This window comes from Oryzias latipes, chromosome 23, assembly GCF_053564925.1.
Source record: "Oryzias latipes strain Hd-rR chromosome 23, Olatipes_Hd-rR_3.1".
Lineage (NCBI taxonomy): Eukaryota > Metazoa > Chordata > Actinopteri > Beloniformes > Adrianichthyidae > Oryzias > Oryzias latipes.
Window position 1 is genome coordinate 13,250,506 of NC_136259.1, and position 24,755 is coordinate 13,275,260.

The 24,755-nt window shown below is 41.2% G+C and overlaps 17 non-coding genes across 17 annotated transcripts; 12 read left to right on the forward strand and 5 right to left on the reverse strand.

Moving 5' to 3' along the window:
• The first annotated feature begins 331 nt into the window (after positions 1-331).
• trnaw-cca (transfer RNA tryptophan (anticodon CCA)) lies at positions 332-403 on the forward strand. The gene has a single exon. It is a non-coding gene; the product is annotated as a tRNA-Trp (tRNA).
• A 654-nt stretch (positions 404-1,057) lies between these two features.
• Positions 1,058-1,130, reverse strand: trnar-ccu (transfer RNA arginine (anticodon CCU)). The gene has a single exon. It is a non-coding gene; the product is annotated as a tRNA-Arg (tRNA).
• A 1,388-nt stretch (positions 1,131-2,518) lies between these two features.
• Positions 2,519-2,590, forward strand: trnaw-cca (transfer RNA tryptophan (anticodon CCA)). The gene has a single exon. It is a non-coding gene; the product is annotated as a tRNA-Trp (tRNA).
• A 652-nt stretch (positions 2,591-3,242) lies between these two features.
• trnar-ccu (transfer RNA arginine (anticodon CCU)) lies at positions 3,243-3,315 on the reverse strand. The gene has a single exon. It is a non-coding gene; the product is annotated as a tRNA-Arg (tRNA).
• A 1,386-nt stretch (positions 3,316-4,701) lies between these two features.
• Positions 4,702-4,773, forward strand: trnac-gca (transfer RNA cysteine (anticodon GCA)). Its single transcript has one exon. It is a non-coding gene; the product is annotated as a tRNA-Cys (tRNA).
• A 654-nt stretch (positions 4,774-5,427) lies between these two features.
• trnar-ccu (transfer RNA arginine (anticodon CCU)) lies at positions 5,428-5,500 on the reverse strand. Its single transcript has one exon. It is a non-coding gene; the product is annotated as a tRNA-Arg (tRNA).
• A 1,388-nt stretch (positions 5,501-6,888) lies between these two features.
• Positions 6,889-6,960, forward strand: trnaw-cca (transfer RNA tryptophan (anticodon CCA)). Its single transcript has one exon. It is a non-coding gene; the product is annotated as a tRNA-Trp (tRNA).
• Positions 6,961-7,615: 655 nt separating this feature from the next.
• On the reverse strand, positions 7,616-7,688 carry trnar-ccu (transfer RNA arginine (anticodon CCU)). Its single transcript has one exon. It is a non-coding gene; the product is annotated as a tRNA-Arg (tRNA).
• A 1,388-nt stretch (positions 7,689-9,076) lies between these two features.
• Positions 9,077-9,148, forward strand: trnaw-cca (transfer RNA tryptophan (anticodon CCA)). The gene has a single exon. It is a non-coding gene; the product is annotated as a tRNA-Trp (tRNA).
• A 2,114-nt stretch (positions 9,149-11,262) lies between these two features.
• trnaw-cca (transfer RNA tryptophan (anticodon CCA)) lies at positions 11,263-11,334 on the forward strand. The gene has a single exon. It is a non-coding gene; the product is annotated as a tRNA-Trp (tRNA).
• Positions 11,335-13,446: 2,112 nt separating this feature from the next.
• On the forward strand, positions 13,447-13,518 carry trnaw-cca (transfer RNA tryptophan (anticodon CCA)). Its single transcript has one exon. It is a non-coding gene; the product is annotated as a tRNA-Trp (tRNA).
• A 2,114-nt stretch (positions 13,519-15,632) lies between these two features.
• trnaw-cca (transfer RNA tryptophan (anticodon CCA)) lies at positions 15,633-15,704 on the forward strand. Its single transcript has one exon. It is a non-coding gene; the product is annotated as a tRNA-Trp (tRNA).
• Positions 15,705-16,358: 654 nt separating this feature from the next.
• On the reverse strand, positions 16,359-16,431 carry trnar-ccu (transfer RNA arginine (anticodon CCU)). Its single transcript has one exon. It is a non-coding gene; the product is annotated as a tRNA-Arg (tRNA).
• A 1,388-nt stretch (positions 16,432-17,819) lies between these two features.
• On the forward strand, positions 17,820-17,891 carry trnaw-cca (transfer RNA tryptophan (anticodon CCA)). Its single transcript has one exon. It is a non-coding gene; the product is annotated as a tRNA-Trp (tRNA).
• A 2,112-nt stretch (positions 17,892-20,003) lies between these two features.
• On the forward strand, positions 20,004-20,075 carry trnaw-cca (transfer RNA tryptophan (anticodon CCA)). Its single transcript has one exon. It is a non-coding gene; the product is annotated as a tRNA-Trp (tRNA).
• Positions 20,076-22,188: 2,113 nt separating this feature from the next.
• On the forward strand, positions 22,189-22,260 carry trnaw-cca (transfer RNA tryptophan (anticodon CCA)). Its single transcript has one exon. It is a non-coding gene; the product is annotated as a tRNA-Trp (tRNA).
• A 2,115-nt stretch (positions 22,261-24,375) lies between these two features.
• On the forward strand, positions 24,376-24,447 carry trnaw-cca (transfer RNA tryptophan (anticodon CCA)). The gene has a single exon. It is a non-coding gene; the product is annotated as a tRNA-Trp (tRNA).
• The last annotated feature ends 308 nt before the right edge of the window (positions 24,448-24,755 follow it).

Sequence of the window (24,755 nt, forward strand, 5' to 3'; positions counted from 1 at the left end):
TACCTCTTGAGAAAAACGACACAGTTCCTAGTTGAAAAGTTACAGTTAGACAATAGTAGAGACGATGAAGAAAAGGCCAAGGAAAACCACTGACATGAACTACAGACGAAAAGACCTAGTCACATAAAAGCGATCAAAGAAACTACAGTGAATAAGAAAAAGGCATTACAAGTTATGAAGTCAGTGGGATTCTGACCCTTAGAAAATAATTTGAAAAAAAACATAAACATGCCTGTTGTGTAGTGACCTTGAGAAATTTGGCCAGCACTGAAGAAAGAGCCAAAAAGGGTCAAAATCTTGCCAGTAGAATGTGTTTACAGATATTGAAAAGGACTCTGTGGCGCAATGGTAGCGCGTCTGACTCCAGATCAGAAGGTTGTGTGTTCAAATCACATCAGGGTAATTGTTTAACACTTGTGCTATCTGATGCACTTTGATGTTGGGATTTGGGTCATCTAGACAGTGTGCTGAGCCTTTTTCTTCAATGATTTGTGATCTTCACTGGTTTCCATGGATTACAGGAAATCCCTTTCACCTTTATCCACCTTTGTCATGGTAGGGAAAACACGTCAATTTAAGGCCAAGGTCATAGGATAGCACAAGGGTGCATCTGTGCAGAGCGCAAGCTGCGACTCTTTGGATTGCTGACGTTGTAGCATGGCCTTAAGACAAAGTTAGGTGCTTGCCTAATATTGACTCGGTCTATTGTGCACTGTTACAAACTTTAACCACACAACTTGAAAAAAAAAAACAGTTGAGGAGATCCAAGTTTGTTCACTTGTAGATTGTATGTGGAACAGTTGGCTTCTGAGTAATGCACAGTTGTAAGTTGGGTTAGGCTGTTGACCAGGGATGTTTTCTGCTGAGTGTGGGAGAAAGCCAATAAATAGTTTGAGCAGCACTTTTGGATTAATTTGGAATCATTTTAATAAGGGAGAGGAGTTGGAGAATGCTGGAATTGACACACAAACAGGGTTGGTGAAGGAAGAAGCTCATGTGCAGAATTTCACTTAGAATCATTGACTTTCTTTATAATGAAGAGCTGCAACATTTGAAGCACCTCAGAGGGGACTTGAACCCCCAATCCCTGGCTTAGGAGGCCTGTGCCTTATCCATTAGGCCACTGAGGCTTGACAACTATGTTCACACATGAAAAAGTTGGTGTCATTTAACTCCGACAGGCCACTGACAACAATGACTAAATTCTGCTTCATGGTCACTTTTAAAACCATTGGTACTTTGTGTTTTGAAAAAGCCGCGACCAATAAGTCACTATCAAATCCCAGTCCTTGACTGGTCAATGTTCCACTTTGTAAGATTTGACGCTCATTCAATGGCCGTGCGTCTTGTGCGTGGAGCCCTAAAACGATTATAAAAAAACATGCTTCGCGATGCGTGTTGCAACAGTTTTCAACGACTTAGCCCAAAATGTGCATACAAGTGCGTTGGTACATGCGTTTCATTGGAAGTGGTCGTGTTCCACTTCTAGGTCTTACAGAACTTGAAAGAGGGATGTACAGCATGCAGTTTTATCCACAACTAGCCCATAGGGGGGCTAACTCTACTTTTTGAACAAACTTTTCACAACGGCACCAAGGCATCCTTACAAATAAAGAGAAAACAATCAAGATACAAACGACATCCAGCCGCACGCACTAAAGGGAAGGGTATGTTGTATCTGCTGGACACTGTGGACAAATACAGCTGAGGTCAAAAACTCTCACAATGCTATTACATACACACCAGTTATGGGATGAATGTGTGTTCCAGAGTCCGTTTGAATGTAGTAGGAGTCTCTACATGCCTTTAGGCTAATGTTCAAATGCATAAAAGTGAATCTGGACAATGGCCATGCTGTTAGTGTGGTATTGTTCACACAATCGCACACATCAGGGGTATGTTTTGATCCAATATTAGCTCATAGTTGGTAGCAACCAATAGTAGTCAATGGTTATCCAGCCAATGCCCTTGAACTGTCAAAAAGCTCCATATGGTGTAAATTTTCTTGCTGTTCTGATATGGAGCAAACATGAACACCACTTCTCTATTTGAACCCACTTTCTTGGCTCTTTGTCATCTTTCATCTCGTAGTCTTACTTAAAGAAGGCTGACATTTCAACTATAGCTTTTCTGTTGTGACTTTTTCCTTTCTTGAAAAGGAGACTGTTTTCTTGATGCTGACTTGTACCTCTTGAAAAAAACGACACAGTTCCTAGTTGAAAAGTTACAGTTAGACAATAGTAGAGACGATGAAGAAAAGGCCAAGGAAAACCACTGACATGAACTACAGACGAAAAGACCTAGTCACATAACAGCGATCAAAGAAACTACAGTGAATAAGAAAAAGGCATTACAAGTTATGAAGTCAGTTGGATTCTGACCCTTAGAAAATAATTTTTGAAAAAAAACATAAACATGCCTGTTGTGTAGTGACCATGAGAAATTTGGCCAGCACTGAAGAAAGAGCCAAAAAGGGTCAAAATCTTGCCAGTAGAATGTGTTTACAGATATTGAAAAGGACTCTGTGGCGCAATGGTAGCGCATCTGACTCCAGATCAGAAGGTTGTGTGTTCAAATCACATCAGGGTCATTGTTTAACACTTGTGCTATCTGATGCACTTTGATGTTGGGATTTGGGTCATCTAGACAGTGTGCTGAGCCTTTTTCTTCAATGATTAGTGATCTTCACTGGTTTCCATGGATTACAGGAAATCCCTTTCACCTTTATCCACCTTTGTCATGGTAGGGAAAACACGTCAATTTAAGGCCAAGGTCATAGGATAGCACAAGGGTACATCTGTGCAGAGCGCAAGCTGCGACTCTTTGGATTGCTGACGTTGTAGCATGGCCTTAAGACAAAGTTAGGTGCTTGCCTAGTATTGACTCGGTCTATTGTGCACTGTTACAAACTTTAACCACACAACTTGAAAAAAAAACAGTTGAGGAGATCCAAGTTTGTTCACTTGTAGATTGTATGTGGAACAGTTGGCTTCTGAGTAATGCACAGTTGTAAGTTGGGTTAGGCTGTTGACCAGGGATGTTTTCTGCTGAGTGTGGGAGAAAGCCAATAAATAGTTTGAGCAGCACTTTTGTATTAATTTGGAATCATTTTAATAAGGGAGAGGAGTTGGAGAATGCTGGAATTGACACACAAACAGGGTTGGTGAAGGAAGAAGCTCATGTGCAGAATTTCACTTTGAATCAATGACTTTCTTTATAATGAAGAGCTGCAACATTTGAAGCACCTCAGAGGGGACTTGAACCCCCAATCCCTGGCTTAGGAGGCCAGTGCCTTATCCATTAGGCCACTGAGGCTTGACAACTATGTTCACACATGAAAGAGTTGGTGTCATTTAACTCCGACAGGCCACTGACAACAATGACTAAATTCTGCTTCATGGTCACTTTTAAAACCATTGGTACTTTGTGTTTTGAAAAAGCCGCGACCAATAAGTCACTATCAAATCCCAGTCCTTGCCTGGTCAATGTTCCACTTTGTAAGATTTGATGCTCATTCAATGGCCGTGCGTCTTGTGCGTGGAGCCCTATAACGATTAAAAAAAAACATGCTTCGCGATGCGTGTTGAAACAGTTTTCAACGACTTAGCCCAAAATGTGCATACAAGTGCGTTGGTACAGGCGTTTCATTGGAAGTGGTCGTGTTCCACTTCTAGGTCTTACAGAACTTGAAAGAGGGATGTACAGCATGCAGTTTTATCCACAACTAGCCCATAGGAGGGCTAACTCTACTTTTTGAACAAACTTTTCACAACGGCACCAAGGCATCCTTACAAATAAAGAGAAAACAATCAAGATACAAACGACATCCAGCCGCACGCACTAAAGGGAAGGGTATGTTGTATCTGCTGGACGCTGTCGACAAATACAGCTGAGGTCAAAAACTCTCACCATGCTACTACATACACACCAGGCATGGGATGAATGTGTGTTCCAGAGTCCGTTTGAATGTAGTAGGAGTCTCTACATGCCTTTAGGCTAATGTTCAAATGCATAAAAGTGAATCTGGACAATGGCCATGCTGTTAGTGTGGTATTGTTCACACAATCGCACACATCAGGGGTATGTTTTGATCCAATATTAGCTCATAGTTGGTAGCAACCAATAGTAGTCAATGGTTATCCAGCCAATGCCCTTGAACTGTCAAAAAGCTCCAGATGGTGTAAATTTTCTTGCTGTTCTGATATGGAGCAAACATGAACACCATTTCTCTATTTGAACCCACTTTCTTGACTCTTTGTCATCTTTCATCTCGTAGTCTTCCTTACAGAAGGCTGACATTTCAACTATAGCTTTTCTGTTGTGACTTTTTCCTTTCTTGAAAAGGAGACTGTTTTCTTGATGCTGACTTGTACCTCTTGAGAAAAACGACACAGTTCCTAGTTGAAAAGTTACAGTTAGACAATAGTAGAGACGATGAAGAAAAGGCCAAGGAAAACCACTGACATGAACTACAGACGAAAAGACCTAGTCACATAAAAGCGATCAAAGAAACTACAGTGAATAAGAAAAAGGCATTACAAGTTATGAAGTCAGTGGGATTCTGACCCTTAGAAAATAATTTGAAAAAAAACATAAACATGCCTGTTGTGTAGTGACCTTGAGAAATTTGGCCAGCACTGAAGAAAGAGCCAAAAAGGGTCAAAATCTTGCCAGTAGAATGTGTTTACAGATATTGAAAAGGACTCTGTGGCGCAATGGTAGCGTGTCTGACTGCAGATCAGAAGGTTGTGTGTTCAAATCACATCAGGGTAATTGTTTAACACTTGTGCTATCTGATGCACTTTGATGTTGGGATTTGGGTCATCTAGACAGTGTGCTGAGCCTTTTTCTTCAATGATTTGTGATCTTCACTGGTTTCCATGGATTACAGGAAATCCCTTTCACCTTTATCCACCTTTGTCATGGTAGGGAAAACACGTCAATTTAAGGCCAAGGTCATAGGATAGCACAAGGGTGCATCTGTGCAGAGCGCAAGCTGCGACTCTTTGGATTGCTGACGTTGTAGCATGGCCTTAAGACAAAGTTAGGTGCTTGCCTAATATTGACTCGGTCTATTGTGCACTGTTACAAACTTTAACCACACAACTTGAAAAAAAAAAACAGTTGAGGAGATCCAAGTTTGTTCACTTGTAGATTGTATGTGGAACAGTTGGCTTCTGAGTAATGCACAGTGTTAAGTTGGGTTAGGCTGTTGACCAGGGATGTTTGCAGCTGAGTGTGGGAGAAAGCCAATAAATAGTTTGAGCAGCACTTTTGTATTAATTTGGAATCATTTTAATAAGGGAGAACAGTTGGAGAATGCTGGAATTGACACACAAACAGGGTTGGTGAAGGAAGAAGGTCATGTGCAGAATTTCACTTAGAATCAATGACTTTCTTTATAATGAAGAGCTGCAACATTTGAGGCACCTCAGGGGGGACTTGAACCCCCAATCCCTGGCTTAGGAGGCCAGTGCCTTATCCATTAGGCCACTGAGGCTTGACAACTATGTTCACACATGAAAGAATTGGTGTCATTTAACTCCGACAAGCCACTGACAACAATGACTAAATTCTGCTTCATGGTCACTTTTAAAACCATTGGTACTTTGTGTTTTGAAAAAGCCGCGACCAATAAGTCACTATCAAATCCCAGTCCTTGACTGGTCAATGTTTAACTTTGTAAGATTTGACGCTCATTCAATGGCCGTGCGTCTTGTGCGTGGAGCCCTAAAACGATTATAAAAAAACATGCCTCGCGATGCGTGTTGCAACAGTTTTCAACGGCTTAGCCCAAAATGTGCATACAAGTGCGTTGGTACAGGTGTTTCATTGAAAGTGGTCGTGTTCCACTTCTAGGTCTTACAGAACTTGAAAGAGGGATGTCCAACATGCAGTTTTATTCACAACTAGCCCATAGGAGGGCTAACTCTACTTTTTGAACAAACTTTTCACAACGGCACCAAGGCATCCTTACAAATAAAGAGAAAACAATCAAGATACAAACGACATCCAGCCGCACGCACTAAAGGGAAGGGTATGTTGTATCTGCTGGATGCTGTCGACAAATACAGCTGAGGTCAAAAACTCTCACCATGCTACTACATACACACCAGGCATGGGATGAATGTGTGTTCCAGAGCCTGTTTGAATGTAGTAGGAGTCTCTACATACCTTTAGGGTAATGTTCAAATGCATAAAAGTGAATCTGGACAATGGCCATGCTGTTAGTGTGGTATTGTTCACACAATCGCACACATCAGGGGTATTTTTTGATCCAATATTAGCTCATAGTTGGTAGCAACCAATAGTAGTCAATGGTTATCCAGCCAATGCCCTTGAACTTTCAAAAAGCTCCATATGGTGTAAATTTTCTTGCTGTTCTGATATGGAGCAAACATGAACGCCACTTCTCTATTTGAACCCACTGTCTTGGCTCTTTGTCATCTTTCATATCGTAGTCTTACTTAAAGAAGGCTGACATTTCAACTATAGCTTTTCTGTTGTGACTTTTTCCTTTCTTGAAAAGGAGACTGTTTTCTTGATGCTGACTTGTACCTCTTGAAAAAAACGACACAGTTCCTAGTTGAAAAGTTACAGTTAGACAATAGTAGAGACGATGAAGAAAAGGCCAAGGAAAACCACTGACATGAACTACAGACGAAAAGACCTAGTCACATAACAGCGATCAAAGAAACTACAGTGAATGAGAAAAAGGCATTACAAGTTATGAAGTCAGTTGGATTCTGACCCTTAGAAAATAATTTTTGAAAAAAAACATAAACATCCCTGTTGTGTAGTGACGTTCAGAAATTTGGCCAGCACTTAAGAAAGAGCAAAAAAGGGTCAAAATCTTGCCAGTAGAATGTGTTTACAGATATTGAAAAGGACTCTCTGGCGCAATGGTAGCGCGTCTGACTCCAGATCAGAAGGTTGTGTGTTCAAATCACATCAGGGTCATTGTTTAACACTTGTGCTATCTGATGCACTTTGATGTTGGGATTTGGGTCATCTAGACAGTGTGCTGAGCCTTTTTCTTCAATGATTTGTGATCTTCACTGGTTTCCATGGATTACAGGAAATCCCTTTCACCTTTATCCACCTTTGTCATGGTAGGGAAAACACGTCAATTTAAGGCCAAGGTCATAGGATAGCACAAGGGTACATCTGTGCAGAGCGCAAGCTGCGACTCTTTGGATTGCTGACGTTGTAGCGTGGCCTTAAGACAAAGTTAGGTGCTTGCCTAATATTGACTCGGTCTATTGTGCACTGTTACAAACTTTAACCACACAACTTGAAAAAAAAAAAACAGTTGAGGAGATCTAAGTTTGTTCACTTGTAGATTGTATGTGGAACAGTTGGCTTCTGAGTAATGCACAGTTGTAAGTTGGGTTAGGCTGTTGACCAGGGATGTTTTCTGCTGAGTGTGGGAGAAAGCCAATAAATAGTTTGAGCAGCACTTTTGGATTAATTTGGAATCATTTTAATAAGGGAGAGGAGTTGGAGAATGCTGGAATTGACACACAAACAGGGTTGGTGAAGGAAGAAGCTCATGTGCAGAATTTCACTTAGAATGAATGACTTTCTTTATAATGAAAAGCTGCAACATTTGAAGCACCTCAGAGGGGACTTGAACCCCCAATCCCTGGCTTAGGAGGCCAGTGCCTTATCCATTAGGCCACTGAGGCCTGACAACTATGTTCACACATGAAAGAGTTGGTGTCATTTAACTCCGACAGGCCACTGACAACAATGACTAAATTCTGCTTCATGGTCACTTTTAAAACCATTGGTACTTTGTGTTTTTAAAAAGCCGCGACCAATAAGTCACTATCAAATCCCAGTCCTTGACTGGTCAATGTTCCACTTTGTAAGATTTGACGCTCATTCAATGGCCGTGCGTCTTGTGCGTGGAGCCCTAAAACGATTATAAAAAAACATGCTTCGCGATGCGTGTTGAAACAGTTTTCAACGACTTAGCCCAAAATGTGCATACAAGTGCGTTGGTACAGGCGTTTCATTGGAAGTGGTCGTGTTCCACTTCTAGGTCTTACAGAACTTGAAAGAGGGATGTACAGCATGCAGTTTTATCCACAACTAGCCCATAGGAGGGCTAACTCTACTTTTTGAACAAACTTTTCACAACGGCACCAAGGCATCCTTACAAATAAAGAGAAAACAATCAAGATACAAACGACATCCAGCCGCACGCACTAAAGGGAAGGGTATGTTGTATCTGCTGGACACTGTGGACAAATACAGCTGAGGTCAAAAACTCTCACCATGCTACTACATACACACCAGGCATGGGATGAATGTGTGTTCCAGAGTCCGTTTGAATGTAGTAGGAGTCTCTACATGCCTTTAGGCTAATGTTCAAATGCATAAAAGTGAATCTGGACAATGGCCATGCTGTTAGTGTGGTATTGTTCACACAATCGCACACATCAGGGGTATGTTTTGATCCAATATTAGCTCATAGTTGGTAGCAACCAATAGTAGTCAATGGTTATCCAGCCAATGCCCTTGAACTGTCAAAAAGCTCCATATGGTGTAAATTTTCTTGCTGTTCTGATATGGAGCAAACATGAACACCACTTCTCTATTTGAACCCACTTACTTGGCTCTTTGTCATCTTTCATCTCGTAGTCTTACTAAAAGAAGGCTGACATTTCAACTATAGCTTTTCTGTTGTGACTTTTTCCTTTCTTGAAAAGGAGACTGTTTTCTTGATGCTGACTTGTACCTCTTGAAAAAAACGACACAGTTCCTAGTTGAAAAGTTACAGTTAGACAATAGTAGAGACGATGAAGAAAAGGCCAAGGAAAACCACTGACATGAACTACAGACGAAAAGACCTAGTCACATAACAGCGATCAAAGAAACTACAGTGAATAAGAAAAAGGCATTACAAGTTATGAAGTCAGTTGGATTCTGACCCTTAGAAAATAATTTTTGAAAAAAAACATAAACATGCCTGTTGTGTAGTGACCTTGAGAAATTTGGCCAGCACTGAAGAAAGAGCCAAAAAGGGTCAAAATCTTGCCAGTAGAATGTGTTTACAGATATTGAAAAGGACTCTGTGGCGCAATGGTAGCGCATCTGACTCCAGATCAGAAGGTTTTGTGTTCAAATCACATCAGGGTCATTGTTTAACACTTGTGCTATCTGATGCACTTTGATGTTGGGATTTGGGTCATCTAGACAGTGTGCTGAGCCTTTTTCTTCAATGATTAGTGATCTTCACTGGTTTCCATGGATTACAGGAAATCCCTTTCACCTTTATCCACCTTTGTCATGGTAGGGAAAACACGTCAATTTAAGGCCAAGGTCATAGGATAGCACAAGGGTGCATCTGTGCAGAGCGCAAGCTGCGACTCTTTGGATTGCTGACGTTGTAGCATGGCCTTAAGACAAAGTTAGGTGCTTGCCTATTAGTGACTCGATCTATTGTGCACTGTTACAAACTTTAACCACACAACTTGAAAAAAAATACAGTTGAGGAGATCCAAGTTTGTTCACTTGTAGATTGTATGTGGAACAGTTGGCTTCTGAGTAATGCACAGTGTTAAGTTGGGTTAGGCTGTTGACCAGGGATGTTTGCAGCTGAGTGTGGGAGAAAGCCAATAAATAGTTTGAGCAGCACTTTTGTATTAATTTGGAATCATTTTAATAAGGGAGAAGAGTTGGAGAATGCTGGAATTGACACACAAACAGGGTTGGTGAAGGAAGAAGCTCATGTGCAGAATTTCACTTAGAATCAATGACTTTCTTTATAATGAAGAGCTGCAACATTTGAAGCACCTCAGAGGGGACTTGAACCCCCAATCCCTGGCTTAGGAGGCCAGTGCCTTATCCATTAGAACACTGAGGCTTGCCAACTATGTTCACACATGAAAGAATTGGTGTCATTTAACTCCGACAAGCCACTGACAACAATGACTAAATTCTGCTTCATGGTCACTTTTAAAACCATTGGTACTTTGTGTTTTGAAAAAGCCGCGACCAATAAGTCACTATCAAATCCCAGTCCTTGACTGGTCAATGTTCCACTTTGTAAGATTTGACGCTCATTCAATGGCCGTGCGTCTTGTGCGTGGAGCCCTAAAACGATTATAAAAAAACATGCTTCGCGATGCGTGTTGAAACAGTTTTCAACGACTTAGCCCAAAATGTGCATACAAGTGCGTTGGTACAGGCGTTTCATTGGAAGTGGTCGTGTTCCACTTCTAGGTCTTACAAACCTTGAAAGAGGGATGTACAGCATGCAGTTTTATCCACAACTAGCCCATAGGAGGGCTAACTCTACTTTTTGAACAAACTTTTCACAACGGCACCAAGGCATCCTTACAAATAAAGAGAAAACAATCAAGATACAAACGACATCCAGCCGCACGCACTAAAGGGAAGGGTATGTTGTATCTGCTGGACACTGTGGACAAATACAGCTGAGGTCAAAAACTCTCACCATGCTACTACATACACACCAGGCATGGGATGAATGTGTGTTCCAGAGTCCGTTTGAATGTAGTAGGAGTCTCTACATGCCTTTAGGCTAATGTTCAAATGCATAAAAGTGAATCTGGACAATGGCCATGCTGTTAGTGTGGTATTGTTCACACAATCGCACACATCAGGGGTATGTTTTGATCCAATATTAGCTCATAGTTGGTAGCAACCAATAGTAGTCAATGGTTATCCAGCCAATGCCCTTGAACTGTCAAAAAGCTCCATATGGTGTAAATTTTCTTGCTGTTCTGATATGGAGCAAACATGAACACCACTTCTCTATTTGAACCCACTTACTTGGCTCTTTGTCATCTTTCATCTCGTAGTCTTACTAAAAGAAGGCTGACATTTCAACTATAGCTTTTCTGTTGTGACTTTTTCCTTTCTTGAAAAGGAGACTGTTTTCTTGATGCTGACTTGTACCTCTTGAAAAAAACGACACAGTTCCTAGTTGAAAAGTTACAGTTAGACAATAGTAGAGACGATGAAGAAAAGGCCAAGGAAAACCACTGACATGAACTACAGACGAAAAGACCTAGTCACATAACAGCGATCAAAGAAACTACAGTGAATAAGAAAAAGGCATTACAAGTTATGAAGTCAGTTGGATTCTGACCCTTAGAAAATAATTTTTGAAAAAAAACATAAACATGCCTGTTGTGTAGTGACCTTGAGAAATTTGGCCAGCACTGAAGAAAGAGCCAAAAAGGGTCAAAATCTTGCCAGTAGAATGTGTTTACAGATATTGAAAAGGACTCTGTGGCGCAATGGTAGCGCATCTGACTCCAGATCAGAAGGTTTTGTGTTCAAATCACATCAGGGTCATTGTTTAACACTTGTGCTATCTGATGCACTTTGATGTTGGGATTTGGGTCATCTAGACAGTGTGCTGAGCCTTTTTCTTCAATGATTAGTGATCTTCACTGGTTTCCATGGATTACAGGAAATCCCTTTCACCTTTATCCACCTTTGTCATGGTAGGGAAAACACGTCAATTTAAGGCCAAGGTCATAGGATAGCACAAGGGTGCATCTGTGCAGAGCGCAAGCTGCGACTCTTTGGATTGCTGACGTTGTAGCATGGCCTTAAGACAAAGTTAGGTGCTTGCCTATTAGTGACTCGATCTATTGTGCACTGTTACAAACTTTAACCACACAACTTGAAAAAAAAAACAGTTGAGGAGATCCAAGTTTGTTCACTTGTAGATTGTATGTGGAACAGTTGGCTTCTGAGTAATGCACAGTGTTAAGTTGGGTTAGGCTGTTGACCAGGGATGTTTGCAGCTGAGTGTGGGAGAAAGCCAATAAATAGTTTGAACAGCACTTTTGTATTAATTTGGAATCATTTTAATAAGGGAGAAGAGTTGGAGAATGCTGGAATTGACACACAAACAGGGTTGGTGAAGGAAGAAGCTCATGTGCAGAATTTCACTTAGAATCAATGACTTTCTTTATAATGAAGAGCTGCAACATTTGAAGCACCTCAGAGGGGACTTGAACCCCCAATCCCTGGCTTAGGAGGCCAGTGCCTTATCCATTAGAACACTGAGGCTTGCCAACTATGTTCACACATGAAAGAATTGGTGTCATTTAACTCCGACAAGCCACTGACAACAATGACTAAATTCTGCTTCATGGTCACTTTTAAAACCATTGGTACTTTGTGTTTTGAAAAAGCCGCAACCAATAAGTCACTATCAAATCCCAGTCCTTGACTGGTCAATGTTCCACTTTGTAAGATTTGACGCTCATTCAATGGCCGTGCGTCTTGTGCGTGGAGCCCTAAAACGATTATAAAAAAACATGCTTCGCGATGCGTGTTGAAACAGTTTTCAACGACTTAGCCCAAAATGTGCATACAAGTGCGTTGGTACAGGCGTTTCATTGGAAGTGGTCGTGTTCCACTTCTAGGTCTTACAAACCTTGAAAGAGGGATGTACAGCATGCAGTTTTATCCACAACTAGCCCATAGGAGGGCTAACTCTACTTTTTGAACAAACTTTTCACAACGGCACCAAGGCATCCTTACAAATAAAGAGAAAACAATCAAGATACAAACGACATCCAGCCGCACGCACTAAAGGGAAGGGTATGTTGTATCTGCTGGACACTGTGGACAAATACAGCTGAGGTCAAAAACTCTCACCATGCTACTACATACACACCAGGCATGGGATGAATGTGTGTTCCAGAGTCCGTTTGAATGTAGTAGGAGTCTCTACATGCCTTTAGGCTAATGTTCAAATGCATAAAAGTGAATCTGGACAATGGCCATGCTGTTAGTGTGGTATTGTTCACACAATCGCACACATCAGGGGTATGTTTTGATCCAATATTAGCTTATAGTTGGTAGCAACCAATAGTAGTCAATGGTTATCCAGCCAATGCCCTTGAACTGTCAAAAAGCTCCAGATGGTGTAAATTTTCTTGCTGTTCTGATATGGAGCAAACATGAACACCACTTCTCTATTTGAACCCACTTTCTTGGCTCTTTGTCATCTTTCATCTCGTAGTCTTACTTAAAGAAGGCTGACATTTCAACTATAGCTTTTCTGTTGTGACTTTTTCCTTTCTTGAAAAGGAGACTGTTTTCTTGATGCTGACTTGTACCTCTTGAGAAAAACGACACAGTTCCTAGTTGAAAAGTTACAGTTAGACAATAGTAGAGACGATGAAGAAAAGGCCAAGAAAAACCACTGACATGAACTACAGACGAAAAGACCTAGTCACATAACTGCGATCAAAGAAACTACAGTGAATGAGAAAAAGGCATTACAAGTTAGGAAGTCAGTGGGATTCTGACCCTTAGAAAATAATTTGAAAAAAAACATAAACATGCCTGTTGTGTAGTGACCTTGAGAAATTTGGCCAGCACTGAAGAAAGAGCAAAAAAGGGTCAAAATCTTGCCAGTAGAATGTGTTTACAGATATTGAAAAGGACTCTGTGGCGCAATGGTAGCGCGTCTGACTCCAGATCAGAAGGTTGTGTGTTCAAATCACATCAGGGTCATTGTTTAACACTTGTGCTATCTGATGCACTTTGATGTTGGGATTTGGGTCATCTAGACAGTGTGCTGAGCCTTTTTCTTCAATGATTTGTGATCTTCACTGGTTTCCATGGATTACAGGAAATCCCTTTCACCTTTATCCACCTTTGTCATGGTAGGGAAAACACGTCAATTTAAGGCCAAGGTCATAGGATAGCACAAGGGTACATCTGTGCAGAGCGCAAGCTGCGACTCTTTGGATTGCTGACGTTGTAGCATGGCCTTAAGACAAAGTTAGGTGCTTGCCTATTAGTGACTCGATCTATTGTGCACTGTTACAAACTTTAACCACACAACTTGAAAAAAAAAACAGTTGAGGAGATCCAAGTTTGTTCACTTGTGGATTGTATGTGGAACAGTTGGCTTCTGAGTAATGCACAGTGTTAAGTTGGGTTAGGCTGTTGACCAGGGATGTTTGCAGCTGAGTGTGGGAGAAAGCCAATAAATAGTTTGAGCAGCACTTTTGTATTAATTTGGAATCATTTTAATAAGGGAGAAGAGTTGGAGAATGCTGGAATTGACACACAAACAGGGTTGGTGAAGGAAGAAGCTCATGTGCAGAATTTCACTTAGAATCAATGACTTTCTTTATAATGAAGAGCTGCAACATTTGAAGCACCTCAGAGGGGACTTGAACCCCCAATCCCTGGCTTAGGAGGCCAGTGCCTTATCCATTAGAACACTGAGGCTTGCCAACTATGTTCACACATGAAAGAATTGGTGTCATTTAACTCCGACAAGCCACTGACAACAATGACTAAATTCTGCTTCATGGTCACTTTTAAAACCATTGGTACTTTGTGTTTTGAAAAAGCCGCGACCAATAAGTCACTATCAAATCCCAGTCCTTGACTGGTCAATGTTCCACTTTGTAAGATTTGACGCTCATTCAATGGCCGTGCGTCTTGTGCGTGGAGCCCTAAAACGATTATAAAAAAACATGCTTCGCGATGCGTGTTGAAACAGTTTTCAACGACTTAGCCCAAAATGTGCATACAAGTGCGTTGGTACAGGCGTTTCATTGGAAGTGGTCGTGTTCCACTTCTAGGTCTTACAAACCTTGAAAGAGGGATGTACAGCATGCAGTTTTATCCACAACTAGCCCATAGGAGGGCTAACTCTACTTTTTGAACAAACTTTTCACAACGGCACCAAGGCATCCTTACAAATAAAGAGAAAACAATCAAGATACAAACGACATCCAGCCGCACGCACTAAAGGGAAGGGTATGTTGTATCTGCTGGACGCTGTGGACAAATACAGCTGAGGTCAAAAACTCTCACCATGCTACTACATACACACCAGGCATGGGATGAATGTGTGTTCCAGAGTCCGTTTGAATGTAGTAGGAGTCTCTACATGCCTTTAGGCTAATGTTCAAATGCATAAAAGTGAATCTGGACAATGGCCATGCTGTTAGTGTGGTATTGTTCACACAATCGCACACATCAGGGGTATGTTTTGATCCAATATTAGCTCATAGTTGGTAGCAACCAATAGTAGTCAATGGTTATCCAGCCAATGCCCTTGAACTGTCAAAAAGCTCCATATGGTGTAAATTTTCTTGCTGTTCTGATATGGAGCAAACATGAACACCACTTCTCTATTTGAACCCACTTTCTTGGCTCTTTGTCATCTTTCATCTCGTAGTCTTACTTAAAGAAGGCTGACATTTCAACTATAGCTTTTCTGTTGTGACTTTTTCCTTTCTTGAAAAGGAGACTGTTTTCTTGATGCTGACTTGTACCTCTTGAAAAAAACGACACAGTTCCTAGTTGAAAAGTTACAGTTAGACAATAGTAGAGACGATGAAGAAAAGGCCAAGGAAAACCACTGACATGAACTACAGACGAAAAGACCTAGTCACATAAAAGCGATCAAAGAAACTACAGTGAATGAGAAAAAGGCATTACAAGTTATGAAGTCAGTGGGATTCTGACCCTTAGAAAATAATTTTTGAAAAAAAACATAAACATGCCTGTTGTGTAGTGACCATGAGAAATTTGGCCAGCACTGAAGAAAGAGCCAAAAAGGGTCAAAATCTTGCCAGTAGAATGTGTTTACAGATATTGAAAAGGACTCTGTGGCGCAATGGTAGCGCGTCTGACTCCAGATCAGAAGGTTGTGTGTTCAAATCACATCAGGGTCATTGTTTAACACTTGTGCTATCTGATGCACTTTGATGTTGGGATTTGGGTCATCTAGACAGTGTGCTGAGCCTTTTTCTTCAATGATTTGTGATCTTCACTGGTTTCCATGGATTACAGGAAATCCCTTTCACCTTTATCCACCTTTGTCATGGTAGGGAAAACACGTCAATTTAAGGCCAAGGTCATAGGATAGCACAAGGGTGCATCTGTGCAGAGCGCAAGCTGCGACTCTTTGGATTGCTGACGTTGTAGCATGGCCTTAAGACAAAGTTAGGTGCTTGCCTATTAGTGACTCGGTCTATTGTGCACTGTTACAAACTTTAACCACACAACTTGAAAAAAAAAAACAGTTGAGGAGATCCAAGTTTGTTCACTTGTAGATTGTATGTGGAACAGTTGGCTTCTGAGTAATGCACAGTGTTAAGTTGGGTTAGGCTGTTGACCAGGGATGTTTTCTGCTGAGTGTGGGAGAAAGCCAATAAATAGTTTGAGCAGCACTTTTGGATTAATTTGGAATCATTTTAATAAGGGAGAGGAGTTGGAGAATGCTGGAATTGACACACAAACAGGGTTGGTGAAGGAAGAAGCTCATGTGCAGAATTTCACTTAGAATGAATGACTTTCTTTATAATGAAGAGCTGCAACATTTGAAGCACCTCAGAGGGGACTTGAACCCCCAATCCCTGGCTTAGGAGGCCAGTGCCTTATCCATTAGGCCACTGAGGCCTGACAACTATGTTCACACATGAAAGAGTTGGTGTCATTTAACTCCGACAGGCCACTGACAACAATGACTAAATTCTGCTTCATGGTCACTTTTAAAACCATTGGTACTTTGTGTTTTGAAAAAGCCGCGACCAATAAGTCACTATCAAATCCCAGTCCTTGACTGGTCAATGTTCCACTTTGTAAGATTTGACGCTCATTCAATGGCCGTGCGTCTTGTGTGTGGAGCCCTAAAACGATTATAAAAAAACATGCTTCGCGATGCGTGTTGAAACAGTTTTCAACGACTTAGCCCAAAATGTGCATACAAGTGCGTTGGTACAGGCGTTTCATTGGAAGTGGTCGTGTTCCACTTCTAGGTCTTACAGAACTTGAAAGAGGGATGTACAGCATGCAGTTTTATCCACAACTAGCCCATAGGAGGGCTAACTCTACTTTTTGAACAAACTTTTCACAACGGCACCAAGGCATCCTTACAAATAAAGAGAAAACAATCAAGATACAAACGACATCCAGCCGCACGCACTAAAGGGAAGGGTATGTTGTATCTGCTGGACACTGTGGACAAATACAGCTGAGGTCAAAAACTCTCACCATGCTACTACATACACACCAGGCATGGGATGAATGTGTGTTCCAGAGTCCGTTTGAATGTAGTAGGAGTCTCTACATGCCTTTAGGCTAATGTTCAAATGCATAAAAGTGAATCTGGACAATGGCCATGCTGTTAGTGTGGTATTGTTCACACAATCGCACACATCAGGGGTATGTTTTGATCCAATATTAGCTCATAGTTGGTAGCAACCAATAGTAGTCAATGGTTATCCAGCCAATGCCCTTGAACTGTCAAAAAGCTCCATATGGTGTAAATTTTCTTGCTGTTCTGATATGGAGCAAACATGAACACCACTTCTCTATTTGAACCCACTTACTTGGCTCTTTGTCATCTTTCATCTCGTAGTCTTACTTAAAGAAGGCTGACATTTCAACTATAGCTTTTCTGTTGTGACTTTTTCCTTTCTTGAAAAGGAGACTGTTTTCTTGATGCTGACTTGTACCTCTTGAAAAAAACGACACAGTTCCTAGTTGAAAAGTTACAGTTAGACAATAGTAGAGACGATGAAGAAAAGGCCAAGGAAAACCACTGACATGAACTACAGACGAAAAGACCTAGTCACATAACAGCGATCAAAGAAACTACAGTGAATAAGAAAAAGGCATTACAAGTTATGAAGTCAGTTGGATTCTGACCCTTAGAAAATAATTTTTGAAAAAAAACATAAACATGCCTGTTGTGTAGTGACCTTGAGAAATTTGGCCAGCACTGAAGAAAGAGCCAAAAAGGGTCAAAATCTTGCCAGTAGAATGTGTTTACAGATATTGAAAAGGACTCTGTGGCGCAATGGTAGCGCATCTGACTCCAGATCAGAAGGTTTTGTGTTCAAATCACATCAGGGTCATTGTTTAACACTTGTGCTATCTGATGCACTTTGATGTTGGGATTTGGGTCATCTAGACAGTGTGCTGAGCCTTTTTCTTCAATGATTAGTGATCTTCACTGGTTTCCATGGATTACAGGAAATCCCTTTCACCTTTATCCACCTTTGTCATGGTAGGGAAAACACGTCAATTTAAGGCCAAGGTCATAGGATAGCACAAGGGTGCATCTGTGCAGAGCGCAAGCTGCGACTCTTTGGATTGCTGACGTTGTAGCATGGCCTTAAGACAAAGTTAGGTGCTTGCCTATTAGTGACTCGATCTATTGTGCACTGTTACAAACTTTAACCACACAACTTGAAAAAAAAAACAGTTGAGGAGATCCAAGTTTGTTCACTTGTAGATTGTATGTGGAACAGTTGGCTTCTGAGTAATGCACAGTGTTAAGTTGGGTTAGGCTGTTGACCAGGGATGTTTGCAGCTGAGTGTGGGAGAAAGCCAATAAATAGTTTGAGCAGCACTTTTGTATTAATTTGGAATCATTTTAATAAGGGAGAAGAGTTGGAGAATGCTGGAATTGACACACAAACAGGGTTGGTGAAGGAAGAAGCTCATGTGCAGAATTTCACTTAGAATCAATGACTTTCTTTATAATGAAGAGCTGCAACATTTGAAGCACCTCAGAGGGGACTTGAACCCCCAATCCCTGGCTTAGGAGGCCAGTGCCTTATCCATTAGAACACTGAGGCTTGCCAACTATGTTCACACATGAAAGAATTGGTGTCATTTAACTCCGACAAGCCACTGACAACAATGACTAAATTATGCTTCATGGTCACTTTTAAAACCATTGGTACTTTGTGTTTTGAAAAAGCCGCGACCAATAAGTCACTATCAAATCCCAGTCCTTGACTGGTCAATGTTCCACTTTGTAAGATTTGACGCTCATTCAATGGCCGTGCGTCTTGTGCGTGGAGCCCTAAAACGATTGTAAAAAAACATGCTTCGCGATGCGTGTTGAAACAGTTTTCAACGACTTAGCCCAAAATGTGCATACAAGTGCGTTGGTACAGGCGTTTCATTGGAAGTGGTCGTGTTCCACTTCTAGGTCTTACAAACCTTGAAAGAGGGATGTACAGCATGCAGTTTTATCCACAACTAGCCCATAGGAGGGCTAACTCTACTTTTTGAACAAACTTTTCACAACGGCACCAAGGCATCCTTACAAATAAAGAGAAAACAATCAAGATACAAACGACATCCAGCCGCACGCACTAAAGGGAAGGGTATGTTGTATCTGCTGGACACTGTGGACAAATACAGCTGAGGTCAAAAACTCTCACCATGCTACTACATACACACCAGGCATGGGATGAATGTGTGTTCCAGAGTCCGTTTGAATGTAGTAGTAGTCTCTACATGCCTTTAGGCTAATGTTCAAATGCATAAAAGTGAATCTGGACAATGGCCATGCTGTTAGTGTGGTATTATTCACACAATCGCACACATCAGGGGTATGTTTTGATCCAATATTAGCTCATAGTTGGTAGCAACCAATAGTAGTCAATGGTTATCCAGCCAATGCCCTTGAACTGTCAAAAAGCTCCATATGGTGTAAATTTTCTTGCTGTTCTGATATGGAGCAAACATGAACACCACTTCTCTATTTGAACCCACTTTCTTGGCTCTTTGTCTTCTTTCATCTCGTAGTCTTACTTAAAGAAGGCTGACATTTCAACTATAGCTTTTCTGTTGTGACTTTTTCCTTTCTTGAAAAGGAGACTGTTTTCTTGATGCTGACTTGTACCTCTTGAGAAAAACGACACAGTTCCTAGTTGAAAAGTTACAGTTAGACAATAGTAGAGACGATGAAGAAAAGGCCAAGAAAAACCACTGACATGAACTACAGACGAAAAGACCTAGTCACATAACAGCGATCAAAGAAACTACAGTGAATGAGAAAAAGGCATTACAAGTTATGAAGTCAGTGGGATTCTGACCCTTAGAAAATAATTTGAAAAAAAACATAGACATGCCTGTTGTGTAGTGACCTTGAGAAATTTGGCCAGCACAGAAGAAAGAGCATAAAAGGGTCAAAATCTTGCCAGTAGAATGTGTTTACAGATATTGAAAAGGACTCTGTGGCGCAATGGTAGCGTGTCTGACTCCAGATCAGAAGGTTGTGTGTTCAAATCACATCAGGGTCATTGTTTAACACTTGTGCTATCTGATGCACTTTGATGTTGGGATTTGGGTCATCTAGACAGTGTGCTGAGCCTTTTTCTTCAATGATTAGTGATCTTCACTGGTTTCCATGGATTACAGGAAATCCCTTTCACCTTTATCCACCTTTGTCATGGTAGGGAAAACACGTCAATTTAAGGCCAAGGTCATAGGATAGCACAAGGGTGCATCTGTGCAGAGCGCAAGCTGCGACTCTTTGGATTGCTGACGTTGTAGCATGGCCTTAAGACAAAGTTAGGTGCTTGCCTATTAGTGACTCGATCTATTGTGCACTGTTACAAACTTTAACCACACAACTTGAAAAAAAAAAACAGTTGAGGAGATCCAAGTTTGTTCACTTGTAGATTGTATGTGGAACAGTTGGCTTCTGAGTAATGCACAGTGTTAAGTTGGGTTAGGCTGTTGACCAGGGATGTTTGCAGCTGAGTGTGGGAGAAAGCCAATAAATAGTTTGAGCAGCACTTTTGTATTAATTTGGAATCATTTTAATAAGGGAGAAGAGTTGGAGAATGCTGGAATTGACACACAAACAGGGTTGGTGAAGGAAGAAGCTCATGTGCAGAATTTCACTTAGAATCAATGACTTTCTTTATAATGAAGAGCTGCAACATTTGAAGCACCTCAGAGGGGACTTGAACCCCCAATCCCTGGCTTAGGAGGCCAGTGCCTTATCCATTAGAACACTGAGGCTTGCCAACTATGTTCACACATGAAAGAATTGGTGTCATTTAACTCCGACAAGCCACTGACAACAATGACTAAATTCTGCTTCATGGTCACTTTTAAAACCATTGGTACTTTGTGTTTTGAAAAAGCCGCGACCAATAAGTCACTATCAAATCCCAGTCCTTGACTGGTCAATGTTCCACTTTGTAAGATTTGACGCTCATTCAATGGCCGTGCGTCTTGTGCGTGGAGCCCTAAAACGATTATAAAAAAACATGCTTCGCGATGCGTGTTGAAACAGTTTTCAACGACTTAGCCCAAAATGTGCATACAAGTGCGTTGGTACAGGCGTTTCATTGGAAGTGGTCGTGTTCCACTTCTAGGTCTTACAAACCTTGAAAGAGGGATGTACAGCATGCAGTTTTATCCACAACTAGCCCATAGGAGGGCTAACTCTACTTTTTGAACAAACTTTTCACAACGGCACCAAGGCATCCTTACAAATAAAGAGAAAACAATCAAGATACAAACGACATCCAGCCGCACGCACTAAAGGGAAGGGTATGTTGTATCTGCTGGACACTGTGGACAAATACAGCTGAGGTCAAAAACTCTCACCATGCTACTACATACACACCAGGCATGGGATGAATGTGTGTTCCAGAGTCCGTTTGAATGTAGTAGTAGTCTCTACATGCCTTTAGGCTAATGTTCAAATGCATAAAAGTGAATCTGGACAATGGCCATGCTGTTAGTGTGGTATTATTCACACAATCGCACACATCAGGGGTATGTTTTGATCCAATATTAGCTCATAGTTGGTAGCAACCAATAGTAGTCAATGGTTATCCAGCCAATGCCCTTGAACTGTCAAAAAGCTCCATATGGTGTAAATTTTCTTGCTGTTCTGATATGGAGCAAACATGAACACCACTTCTCTATTTGAACCCACTTTCTTGGCTCTTTGTCTTCTTTCATCTCGTAGTCTTACTTAAAGAAGGCTGACATTTCAACTATAGCTTTTCTGTTGTGACTTTTTCCTTTCTTGAAAAGGAGACTGTTTTCTTGATGCTGACTTGTACCTCTTGAGAAAAACGACACAGTTCCTAGTTGAAAAGTTACAGTTAGACAATAGTAGAGACGATGAAGAAAAGGCCAAGAAAAACCACTGACATGAACTACAGACGAAAAGACCTAGTCACATAACAGCGATCAAAGAAACTACAGTGAATGAGAAAAAGGCATTACAAGTTATGAAGTCAGTGGGATTCTGACCCTTAGAAAATAATTTGAAAAAAAACATAGACATGCCTGTTGTGTAGTGACCTTGAGAAATTTGGCCAGCACAGAAGAAAGAGCATAAAAGGGTCAAAATCTTGCCAGTAGAATGTGTTTACAGATATTGAAAAGGACTCTGTGGCGCAATGGTAGCGTGTCTGACTCCAGATCAGAAGGTTGTGTGTTCAAATCACATCAGGGTCATTGTTTAACACTTGTGCTATCTGATGCACTTTGATGTTGGGATTTGGGTCATCTAGACAGTGTGCTGAGCCTTTTTCTTCAATGATTTGTGATCTTCACTGGTTTCCATGGATTACAGGAAATCCCTTTCACCTTTATCCACCTTTGTCATGGTAGGGAAAACACGTCAATTTAAGGCCAAGGTCATAGGATAGCACAAGGGTACATCTGTGCAGAGCGCAAGCTGCGACTCTTTGGATTGCTGACGTTGTAGCATGGCCTTAAGACAAAGTTAGGTGCTTGCCTAATATTGACTCAGTCTATTGTGCACTGTTACAAACTTTAACCACACAACTTGAAAAAAAAAACAGTTGAGGAGATCCAAGTTTGTTCACTTGTAGATTGTATGTGGAACAGTTGGCTTCTGAGTAATGCACAGTTGTAAGTTGTGTTAGGCTGTTGACCAGGGATGTTTTCTGCTGAGTGTGGGAGAAAGCCAATAAATAGTTTGAGCAGCACTTTTGGATTAATTTGGAATCATTTTAATAAGGGAGAGGAGTTGGAGAATGCTGGAATTGACACACAAACAGGGTTGGAGAAGGAAGAAGCTCATGTGCAGAATTTCACTTTGAATCAATGACTTTCTTTATAATGAAGAGCTGCAACATTTGAAGCACCTCAGAGGGGACGTGAACCCCCAATTCCTGGCTTAGGAGGCCAGTGCCTTATCCATTAGCCCACTGAGGCTTGACAACTATGTTCACACATGAAAGAGTTGGTGTCATTTAACTCCGACAGGCCACTGACAACAATGACTAAATTCTGCTTCATGGTCACTTTTAAAACCATTGGTACTTTGTGTTTTGAAAAAGCCGCGACCAATAAGTCACTATCAAATCCCAGTCCTTGACTGGTCAATGTTCCACTTTGTAAGATTTGACGCTCACTCAATGGCCGTGCGTCTTGTGCGTGGAGCCCTAAAACGATTATAAAAAAACATGCCTCGCGATACGTGTTGCAACAGTTTTCAACGACTTAGCCCAAAATGTGCATACAAGTGCGTTGGTACAGCCGTTTCATTGGAAGTGGTCGTGTTCCACTTCTAGGTCTTACAGAACTTGAAAGAGGGATGTACAGCATGCAGTTTTATCCACAACTAGCCCATAAGAGGTCTAACTCTACTTTTTGAACAAACTTTTCACAACGGCACCAAGGCATCCTTACAAATAAAGAGAAAACAATCAAGATACAAACGACATCTAGCCGCACGCGCTAAAGGGAAGGGTATGTTGTTATCTGCTGGATGCGGTCAACAAATACAGCTGAGGTCAAAAACTCTCACCATGCTACTACATACACACCAGGCATGGGATGAATGTGTGTTCCAGAGTCCGTTTGAATGTAGTAGGAGTCTCTACATACCTTTAGGCTAATGTTCAAATGCATAAAAGTGAATCTGGACAATGGCCATGCTGTTAGTGTGGTATTATTCACACAATCGCACACATCAGGGGTATGTTTTGATCCAATATTAGCTCATAGTTGGTAGCAACCAATAGTAGTCAATGGTTATCCAGCCAATGCCCTTGAACTGTCAAAAAGCTCCATATGGTGTAAATTTTCTTGCTGTTCTGATATGGAGCAAACATGAACACCACTTCTCTATTTGAACCCACTGTCTTGGCTCTTTGTCATATCTTTCATCTCGTAGTCTTACTTAAAGAAGGCTGACATTTCAACTATAGCTTTTCTGTTGTGACTTTTTCCTTTCTTGAAAAGGAGACTGTTTTCTTGATGCTGACTTGTACCTCTTGAGAAAAACGACACAGTTCCTAGTTGAAAAGTTACAGTTAGACAATAGTAGAGACGATGAAGAAAAGGCCAAGAAAAACCACTGACATGAACTACAGACGAAAAGACCTAGTCACATAACAGCGATCAAAGAAACTACAGTGAATGAGAAAAAGGCATTACAAGTTATGAAGTCAGTGGGATTCTGACCCTTAGAAAATAATTTGAAAAAAAACATAGACATGCCTGTTGTGTAGTGACCTTGAGAAATTTGGCCAGCACAGAAGAAAGAGCATAAAAGGGTCAAAATCTTGCCAGTAGAATGTGTTTACAGATATTGAAAAGGACTCTGTGGCGCAATGGTAGCGTGTCTGACTCCAGATCAGAAGGTTGTGTGTTCAAATCACATCAGGGTCATTGTTTAACACTCGTGCTATCTGATGCACTTTGATGTTGGGATTTGGGTCATCTAGACAGTGTGCTGAGCCTTTTTCTTCAATGATTTGTGATCTTCACTGGTTTCCATGGATTACAGGAAATCCCTTTCACCTTTATCCACCTTTGTCATGGTAGGGAAAACACGTCAATTTAAGGCCAAGGTCATAGGATAGCACAAGGGTACATCTGTGCAGAGCGCAAGCTGCGACTCTTTGGATTGCTGACGTTGTAGCATGGCCTTAAGACAAAGTTAGATGCTTGCCTAATATTGACTCAGTCTATTGTGC